General features: G+C 38.0%; 1 long non-coding RNA gene across 1 annotated transcript; it reads right to left on the reverse strand.

Moving 5' to 3' along the window:
- Nucleotides 1-6,007: 6,007 nt before the first annotated feature.
- LOC107837230 (uncharacterized) lies at nucleotides 6,008-6,750 on the reverse strand. The gene is made up of 2 exons (XR_001663240.1): nucleotides 6,662-6,750; nucleotides 6,008-6,399 (listed from the first exon to the last, which is right to left on the reverse strand). It is a non-coding gene; the product is annotated as an uncharacterized LOC107837230 (long non-coding RNA).
- Nucleotides 6,751-9,240: the final 2,490 nt, after the last annotated feature.

Raw genomic sequence — 9,240 nt, forward strand, 5'->3', positions numbered from 1 at the left:
TTTTAAATTCAAGAAAATGGCAAACATTTGACCACCTCCAAAATCTGAAAATTCGCCTTTGTCTTAAAAAGGCAAATAACTAAGTTTATTTGTAGGTCTACCTTGATCCTAGTAGTTATCTTAGAGTACTTTGTTCATTTAATTAATGCATGTGTCTTTAGTTTAAAGTTGAGAAAGTAAAAGTACTAATAAAGAAGTCATGTTTCTTGTTGTCCTTTTTGTGGGAATTATTTTTATTTAAAGATTTAATTTGGACACCACGGGTAAAAGCTTCATGCATGCAGTAGCTAACTGGAAAACATGTCATTGTTGGGTTGCTTATTCTCGTCAGCTCCATCTTATCCGACACATTCACACGGTTTAAGTGGTTTCTCTCTCTCAGCCTAAGATCTCCTGCTCTTTTAAAGAAGGTTACATTTTTCTCACAGCAGAAGAGACGCTTGGTTTCCAAGCGCCACTTCAGCTTGAATTGCTCCATGCTAATAATGGCCAGTTTTACATAACAAACTCAAACTGAGAGCCATTATTTATCCCCTGCAGATGAAGTCGCTGGACAGATAACTTTTATGAAACTGTGTCTCGTAATGTTTTAATCTTTCTTTTTATTCCTTTGGTAGAACACTGTCTGTACGGGTCAGGCACAGTTTGCTCCATGTAACAAATCACTTAGTTTCCTTCCCTTTAAAGGCTGTTTTCCTCATAGATTGAAGTCAGAGCTGCTGCTGTCACATTACCGCTGCTCAGACATTACATAAATGGGACCAGCTTCAATTCCACAGATATGTAAATGTCCATCCAAAGTATTCCTGCAGAACATAAGCATTTTAATATTTCTTTGAAGGATTCTGCTTCAATAATAGAAGATGTATAATTTTGAACAGGTTTTATGTTGCAACAGAAGTTGGGAAGAGGTGAAACAATGTCAAAGAAAAGTTCAAATACAGTATTTTGGGTGTGAGCCAGCGGCAGTAAAACTAAAGACAGCGTGCTTTTCATTATGAAGGCGAAGCAGACAGGAGTTGCCAAGCCCAGTAATTGAGAATTACTGGGAAGAAGCCAGAAACGACCCAAACTGAGGGGACGTGGCGCCGATCCAGAGACGTGTCCAGCAGAGGAGGAGGACATGTGAAGTCAGACAAACTCAGGTTAAGGAGGAAAAAAATGGCCAAATAGAGATTGAATATTACGAGCGGCACCATTTTTTTCCCCCTTGCAAAACAGGTCAAAAAGGCAAAAGAGGATTTGACAATGTTATTGGATTATAACACATATTTATTTCAAAGTTTAATATGTCACCTGAAGTGAGCAGCTTCCGGTGACATTTGTGCTCACAAAAGCTTTTATGAGCACAAATGGCTCATAAAAGGAGTTGAGTCTGGCAGCATGAAATCATTTGTAGTCATTTGGGTTCAGTCCAAATAAGAATAATAAATATTATAAAAGTCCCTGTGCTGCTTTTCTCATGGCACATAATTACAGGAAAAGTCATAACAGATTTGTCCAAATGACAAACTAAGCCATTTATAAACATCTAACAAATATTTAGTTCCACTACATAAAAATACACGTAACCTTTTTCACTGTCTGACAATGAAAAAGACCAAGCTTTTCTTTTTTAGATGAATCAGAATGATCAAAAATATCTATATTTGCTAAATGCCAAAATAATAATAGAAATGTTCTGTGAGATCTACAGTAGAACGTTTTGATTTGCCCTTTTTGTGCTTATTCCACTTTGTAACTAATTTGGTTATGTGCTTAGAGTAAATGTCTATTTAAAGTCCCTTTAACTTTATGACTGTTGTTTTAAGATGTTGCTTCTATTTTTTTTCTTTCCAATGAAATCCAACCACACAACATAATGCTGCCACCACCGAACATCACAGCTGGGACGGAGCATCCCCATTTCCTGCTGGAAAGTAATTCTGATAATTGTGGCCAAACAAATTTAACTTCAGGAAATACCTGCAGGAAATCTGGCGTTTTTATGCATATAAATATATATTTTTTCAGGTAATGGCTTCTTCCTCACTGTGATTGGCCTTTTTGTCAATGAAGACAATTTTTTTTACCATGATAGAGAGCAAGGTATTTTGCTTTTGCACTGCAACCGATGCACATTTTGGACCAAAACCTGTTTATCTCTAACACATAAAACCCATCTAGTTTTTATATGGTGCTATGCTTTGTATGCCTGTGAAAATAATTGAACAGATGAACCAGGAGCCTCCAAGAATCTGGAGATTGTTCCCAAGGATGACTCAGACTTATGGAGTTTCAAAGGTTCAATTCCTATTAGTTAAATCCTTCCAATTTTCCCATAATGTCACAACAGGAAGGAGTGTTTTTGAGGTTTTGGATTAAAATTCATTAACAGGTTTGCCTCCGTTTAACTTAGACATTGTGAGTCAACCTATCAGAAGGTCACAAAGTCCTGACCTTATCGTCTGGGCTTTCCCAGATTGTTTAAAGCTGCGTAAACATCCGACTTTAAACATAGCAACAAACTGTTTCTTTCTCTTGTCATTCTGGCATTTGGCAAATAGAAATAATGTTGGTAGAGCAGAAAACTATACATATATACAAAATGTTTTCAGCTTTTAATTCTGATATTTTTAGAAGCCTTAAGAGACGTGAATAACAACTCTGTACCAAAATATAACTGCTGCATGTGTGTTTCTGGGTGTGCCATGTTCTAATATCAGGTTTACTACCATATTTTCCAGGTGACACCATGTCTTACTGGTCAGCGTTGCCCTGTGTCTGGAGCCGCTATTACCAGAGACAGGAGACACGCAGACAGCCGCCCAGGAAGGACGAGCATTAGCCATTAACCAGTTTGTTCCATTAATGGCCAGCAAACAGTCTGCTAGGTGTCATGAAGTCATGAAGGACGGAGAAAAGTTCACAGAAAAAACCCCGCGATTGACCAAACAGCAGTTATTATCTTCCTGCAGTTTGTTTTAGTTTGTGCTGTGTTTTTAAAACACAAGCTCTCCTTGGTTCTTTTTTTTTTTTTTTTACGCAGGTGCAGCGCTGCATCTGCCCTGCCCAATGCAAACCAGCCAGGACTCCCTCCATCCCCACACACACCCCCTTCCTCCCTGCCAAAGCAAAAACAAGTTCAGCTGGAGAGCAGAATGTTGCAGTGACATCTCAACCAATCAAATAACGGATTCGTCCAACAGGGTAGTTTAATTAACTTCCATATTATGACTTAATCAGGAATGTGGTTTTGCTTCCAGACAGTGGTCCTTAAACTCTTGTCTCCTGTATATTTCAGATGTTTCCCTGCTCCAATACATCTCTGTTAGTTGACTGAATTTCCAGCGCTGCATGTTATAAAGTTCGACGAGAGCTTGAACACAACCATTCTAAGTAACTCACTACTAAGGAGTGTTGATAGCAATTTGATGAAAACAGATTTGAATCAATGTATTGTTTTCCGTTAAATGTCACGTTTGCATTTGCAGTGTGACCTGACATGAGTGTTCTTGGACTGTGGAAGGAAACTTGAATACTTGTATAAACATTAAAACTATGCAGATGTTTTGGCAGTGCTAACCATAATAATCTGCACAAGTCAAGTTTGCTGTTGGCCCCTTAACCAACAGGCGACATTTTTACACACACATGGCAGAGACTGCAGAAAAAAAAGCTAAAGTTAGGTAATTATGATGAAGCACTGCATGCTCCAGCCCTCACTGCCCAGCTGCCTTCCCTGGTGGCTCTGTGATTTCAGCTCACACTGCAGAAGAAGAAGGAATCTGAACCAAAAGCTCTGCTCAGGACGAGCCTCAACATCCCAAAGTGTCTGGTGTACAGATGACCTCATCCTGCCACGTCCATCCAGCATATTCCTTCTGGATGTTTTAAATAAACAAGGATAGAAAATAACATATTTGGGTTCTATTCTTAGACTATGTGAGCTATTTTCTGTAAACATACTGGAAATATAGACGTTTTTTTCCTTGTGCAAAATGAAGCTATCTGGTGGAATCATTAACGTTCTGGCCATTCCTCTCTTCTGAACTAAACTCTACCCTGGAAACTACAGTCCAAACATTCAGCAGTGAAGCTCCCTGCGGTGTCGTCACAACCACATACAGAAGCACAAAGCAGGAGAACTAACTATGTTTTGCATCCTCTACAGACTCAAAAATGTTTCATAAAAGCAAAATCCTCTTTGTGCATTTGAACTAATTGAAAAGTCATTAGATAAATTTCATGAAAAATGTTGAAAGGTTCTAATTCTGCCCAACTTGTCCCAGAAAACAGGGGCTGTCCCTGGTTTTTGTTGGCCTGTCCCCAGAAATATCCAAGTTTTTTCTCACGCTGAAAAAAAAAGGAAGCTGCCAGCTCACTCTTTTTTATTATAATTAGTTTTTGTGATACTTAATAAAATACTTCCTGACAAGTGAGTTTTCAAAAAGCACTAAAAGCACAAAAAAAGTCAGACTTTTGCCCTTACAGAAACCCATCGTGTTTTCAGGGTCTTTGATCTTGAGATCACCTCATTTTTACAGCTTCTTTGTTTCCACAAAAAGGATGGCAAGTCATGCACATTTATGCACAGAGCCATGTCAGGATTCCTCAAATAGTCACAATTTTATCATAAATTAATCATTATACAACAGGTATCAGTTGTGCATTTTTGCTCCTCTATATTGCTCTGTTTCTAAAACCCATTCATATTCAGAATAATTGGCCTATATGTGCAGTAACGTTCACTGTCTTACATAGTGGAGTGCTGGTCATTTTGGATTTTTATACCCAACGTTTGAAGAGTGAATGGTGGTGTCTACATTGGAGCATCAGCATTTGTACAAGGCAGAGTTTTGTATCTTTTTGATAAACAATAACAGTAAAAGTACATTTCTGTAATACTGTAGGCAAACTATAAAAGGATGTTTTTTAGATGTGGAGGCACTCCAAAAGTTATGTACCAGCAGGAAGTTAGTTTGGTTCAATATAAGGTCATATGTTGTGTAAAGGAACTAAAGAATAGTTTTCTCCAACATATAGTGGCAAAACATGGGGTCTAAAAATGATGATACGTTTGCTATACGATGGGGATTAGGATTAATCTTCAATGATGCGTAGAAGATAAGAGACATCTTACTATGCAGGAGAAGCTGCATGTGACTGACTGCTGAGGAAGCAAAATCCTAAAAACGTTAAATAATTAGTGGTTCTTACTTTTACTGAAACTATTATTTTGAAAAAGTAACACATTCAGGTTCATATTAAAGCTTCAACATCATTATTAATACTCAAAAATATGACATAGTAATGGATTTTTTTTAAGCTTTTTGAATTTCTAAATTTGCAAAATAAGGTAAATATCTGATTCTTTAAGATCTGTCAGCAGCTTTCGTAAAAACAGGAAGAGCAATAATAAGTTGGTTGCACGACCCTACGCTACCAAATTAGAGAGTTTTGGTATTCTTGATATTTTGGAGATGAAACCCTCTGTGGCCACAACAAGTTATTTTGATCAGATCTAAAAGTCCAGCAGGGACATTTTGAGTAAAAGAGAAGAAAAGAGAGAAAAAAAAGCAAAGTAGGTGAAAGGTCATAACCGAGAAGGCAGTGGGCTCTGCACAGAATAGGAGATTTATTTAACAATAAAAAAATAAATAACATTACTATTTTGAATTTTTAAAAAATGCCAGAAAATATAAACAACTCAGTATAGCAACAATGTGAAATTAGTCAAATAATTTCACATTGTTTGACTAACAAACAATGTTAGTCAAACAATTGTTTGACTGCTTCGCAGTCTTCTTTTCACCAGAAGACTGTGAAGCCCTTCTGGTGAAAAGAAAAAAACAAAAACAATTTGTGGATAACTTGCATAATTTGCGCCCATGACTTAATTACTCATGGCCATTATTACTCGTTATAATTAAGTCGTTCCCACAAAATACGTAACTTGTTAAGTTGTGGACTCTAATTAAACAAGTCATGCCCACAACGAGATGTTAAGTCGTGGCCACAGACGCAATCCATTGAATACCTTTAATAATCAATGTATTTATTTAAACAAAATTAGTCAGTCAGTTGCATAAATGGGTCATCCTTACCCGGAAACATGCATTTTGAATCTGAATCTAAAAATGTAAAGTTCAAAGTGTATCTGAACTGAGACGTCCGGAGGGAAGAAACTCTCTCTTTGAGTCATGCGGCTCTCGGTCTGCCTGGAGGAAAGGTGGAGAAAAGTGACCGTCCAGGGTGAGGTGGGTCACCTGTGATGCTTCTCCACAACAAACCGTGTGTTTGTCCTCAGGCTCAGGAAGGAGTGACCTCATCAGCTAAATGCCTCGTGCAGAGAGAGGAACTGCTGCATGTGCGTGAGTCAGGGGTGATTGTGGCAGACATACTTGGGGGTGGACAGCTCTTACATACAAAGCAGAAAAAAGATTGTTTTAAAGTAAAAAATAAATAAATAAATGAGTCTGCAAAGAGATTTGAACAGGTAATCTTTTCTTATACATGTCTGTATAAGAAGTAAGGACTGTGTGGCTGCCTGTTAGATGTATCCCACCAATATATTACTAAAAGTAAACATTATGTAACTGGGATTGGCTTTAATTCAGACAAGAGAGCATTTGTGACGTCGGGTCATGAGTTGTGGCTCTCTGTAAAAGTTCCAGTTCACCTCAGTGATGTTGGGTCTGTGCCGCGTCCAGACAGGGGATGCATTTCTCCTCTGGATGAAGGTAAGCAGGTTTCAGAGCAGTCACTGTTTCACTGGAGAAACAGCAAAGATGCATAAACAAACAAAACAAAAACAAGACTTTAAATGATGTTCTTGTGTTTGGAAGGATCGCTGTCAAACGTAATTTCAATATTTTGTAACCTGAATCCGATTATGCTTAAATAGGATTATTATAATCTTAAAAATAATCAGCATAGTACTAAATGAGTCTTTTGCTGCATCTAGTTTACAAGTATTTGCAGTAATTCAATAAATTAAAAATGCTTTCTGATGAGGTTTATTTATCAGATTAATAGTACCTTTTGAAAAAAATACATTTAAGCAAGTCTTGAATACTTTATATATATATATTTCTTTTCATTATTGATCTGATTCTAATGCTAATCTTGTTTTCATGAGACTTAAGCAGAAAATGATCATAAATAAATAAAAACAATGAGTCTGAGTGTAATTAACATATATGTTGCATTTAGTTTGGTGCACTCAGTTCACGAAGTGGACGAACCTTTCAATAATATTCCAATTTCCTGAATATGATTGTAGGTAAAATATACTTGGAAATGCCACAAACAGGGAGGATTTCTTCGCCTCACTGAAGCAGAGATGTGCAAAATCAGAGCAGTTTGTGTTGAAAACAAAAAGAAGTAAAAACACATGAAGTTTCATGTTAATCTGTTTGTATGTCTGTCCTCTCACAGTGGACTTTGCTGCCTATTAAATATGATGGGATATTCCTTCAGTGAACTTGTCACGAGGTGCAACAGGACGGCTGTTGTTAGTAATTTTCCTGTCCTTTAGCTGAACGGAGACAGTGAAACTTGTTTCTGTTGGCAATAAATAACTTTAGTTTTCTGTCTCTGGTGTGTGTCATGTCATGACTGCCTGTTCAGACACACCCTTGCTGATATAGGCGAGTCTTGGAAAAAAGGAGTAAAGTATTACCAAAGCTCTTTCTTCTTCAGTGTGATTCAGTTTGGGATTTTGGGTCATTAAGCTGTTTTATCACCTGCATTTGACCTTATCGATTGCTCTTGGCTAAAACTTTCTTTTCCTACCAATTTGGATAAATGAAAAGTATTTTCTTTTCAGTTCTGAATGAAAGATTGGTGATGAGTTGGCATCCTGGCTGTGTGAGGAATCTGTTTGTTGTTAGGAGAACTGGGGGGTAAATCTGCTGCAATATTGTAAGACGTTGTGGTTTTGGCTGGATGACAGAGGAAGTTGTTAGCTTCATTTTTACAGGCCTATTTATAAGGAAGATGAAGACCTCCAGCATCCTGGCTGAACACACACTCAGCTTTTAAACATGCTGCTTGTGCTGACTGCTCTCTCTGTTCTCCCAAATGCACTGAAAACTCATTTAAGTTAATCTTTAACACAAAACACAGAGAGAAATTAGTTGTCATGTTATTCTGTTATTAACCTGAAAGCTGTGGCCAAGAAATGTGAAAACAAGATCATTCTGGACGCAAAGCCTGCAGAGGTTAAATAAGAGCTCATTTGACACAACCTTCCCACACAGCAAATTTGGAAGTGTTCCATCAACTCCTACAGAGTTAAATTCAACACTTTGAAAGTGTCTATATGGGTCCACTCTGGATGGTGTAGAAGTTACACTTTTGAAAGTGTTATTTGTGATAGAGTTGAATCAACACTCACAATAGTTGAAATTGTTTTGTTTTGAATGTGTCGCGCTACGTGAACATGACACTGAAGTGACTGTAGTCATGTTAGCATCTTGTACAATGGAAGATGTCAGACTGCAGGACTTGTCACTGCAGCGGATTTTCATCAGACAGATCCAAAAGATATATCAAGCAATAAATCATATATAAATCAATAAATGAGCAGCAAGTCTTAATATTAGAGTCAGATGCTGAAAAGAGACAGGAAGCAATGCAAAAGTCTTCACATCACAACAGTAAGTAAACAGATTCTTCTAGAAGCAGATACCGATTGATTTTAAGTAAATGGCTTTGTGCTTGCATTAGGGCCTTATCAAGTCCAGAGGAGCCCAAAGCTACAGACCAGTTCACCCATTCACACACGCACACTGATGGTGGGAAGCCTGACGGAAACAATGCTGCCATGCGATACCCTCTGACCCCCACCAGCAGGCAAGATGGGTGAAGCGTCTTGCTCAGGGACACAACGACAGAGGCGGGTGGGGCGACAATTGAACCAACAACCCGCCTATTGCGTGATGAATACCTACCACCATCTCCACCATCAGACCCATTTGTCAGGTCTTATTTGTCTGAGAAGAACTAAATTAGCTGCTTTCACACTGAACAACCGCAGACCACCCAATCCTGCTCACGACCAGAGTTTTTATTTTTACGACAAAAGGTTTTGGTTTTAACGGCCTCGGATGGCACAGTGTGAATCTGGCTGCAGATTAAAGAGCAGCTGTGTCAGAATAACCTGGTCAACATTCATAGCAACATTTAAATGTGAATCTGTGACAAGACTTGAAAACTAATGACTGACTGAGTTTTAATTATTTGGCAAAGAAGAAA

Source organism: Poecilia formosa, unplaced genomic scaffold (genome assembly GCF_000485575.1).
Source record: "Poecilia formosa unplaced genomic scaffold, Poecilia_formosa-5.1.2 Scaffold124, whole genome shotgun sequence".
Taxonomy (NCBI): Eukaryota; Metazoa; Chordata; class Actinopteri; order Cyprinodontiformes; family Poeciliidae; genus Poecilia; species Poecilia formosa.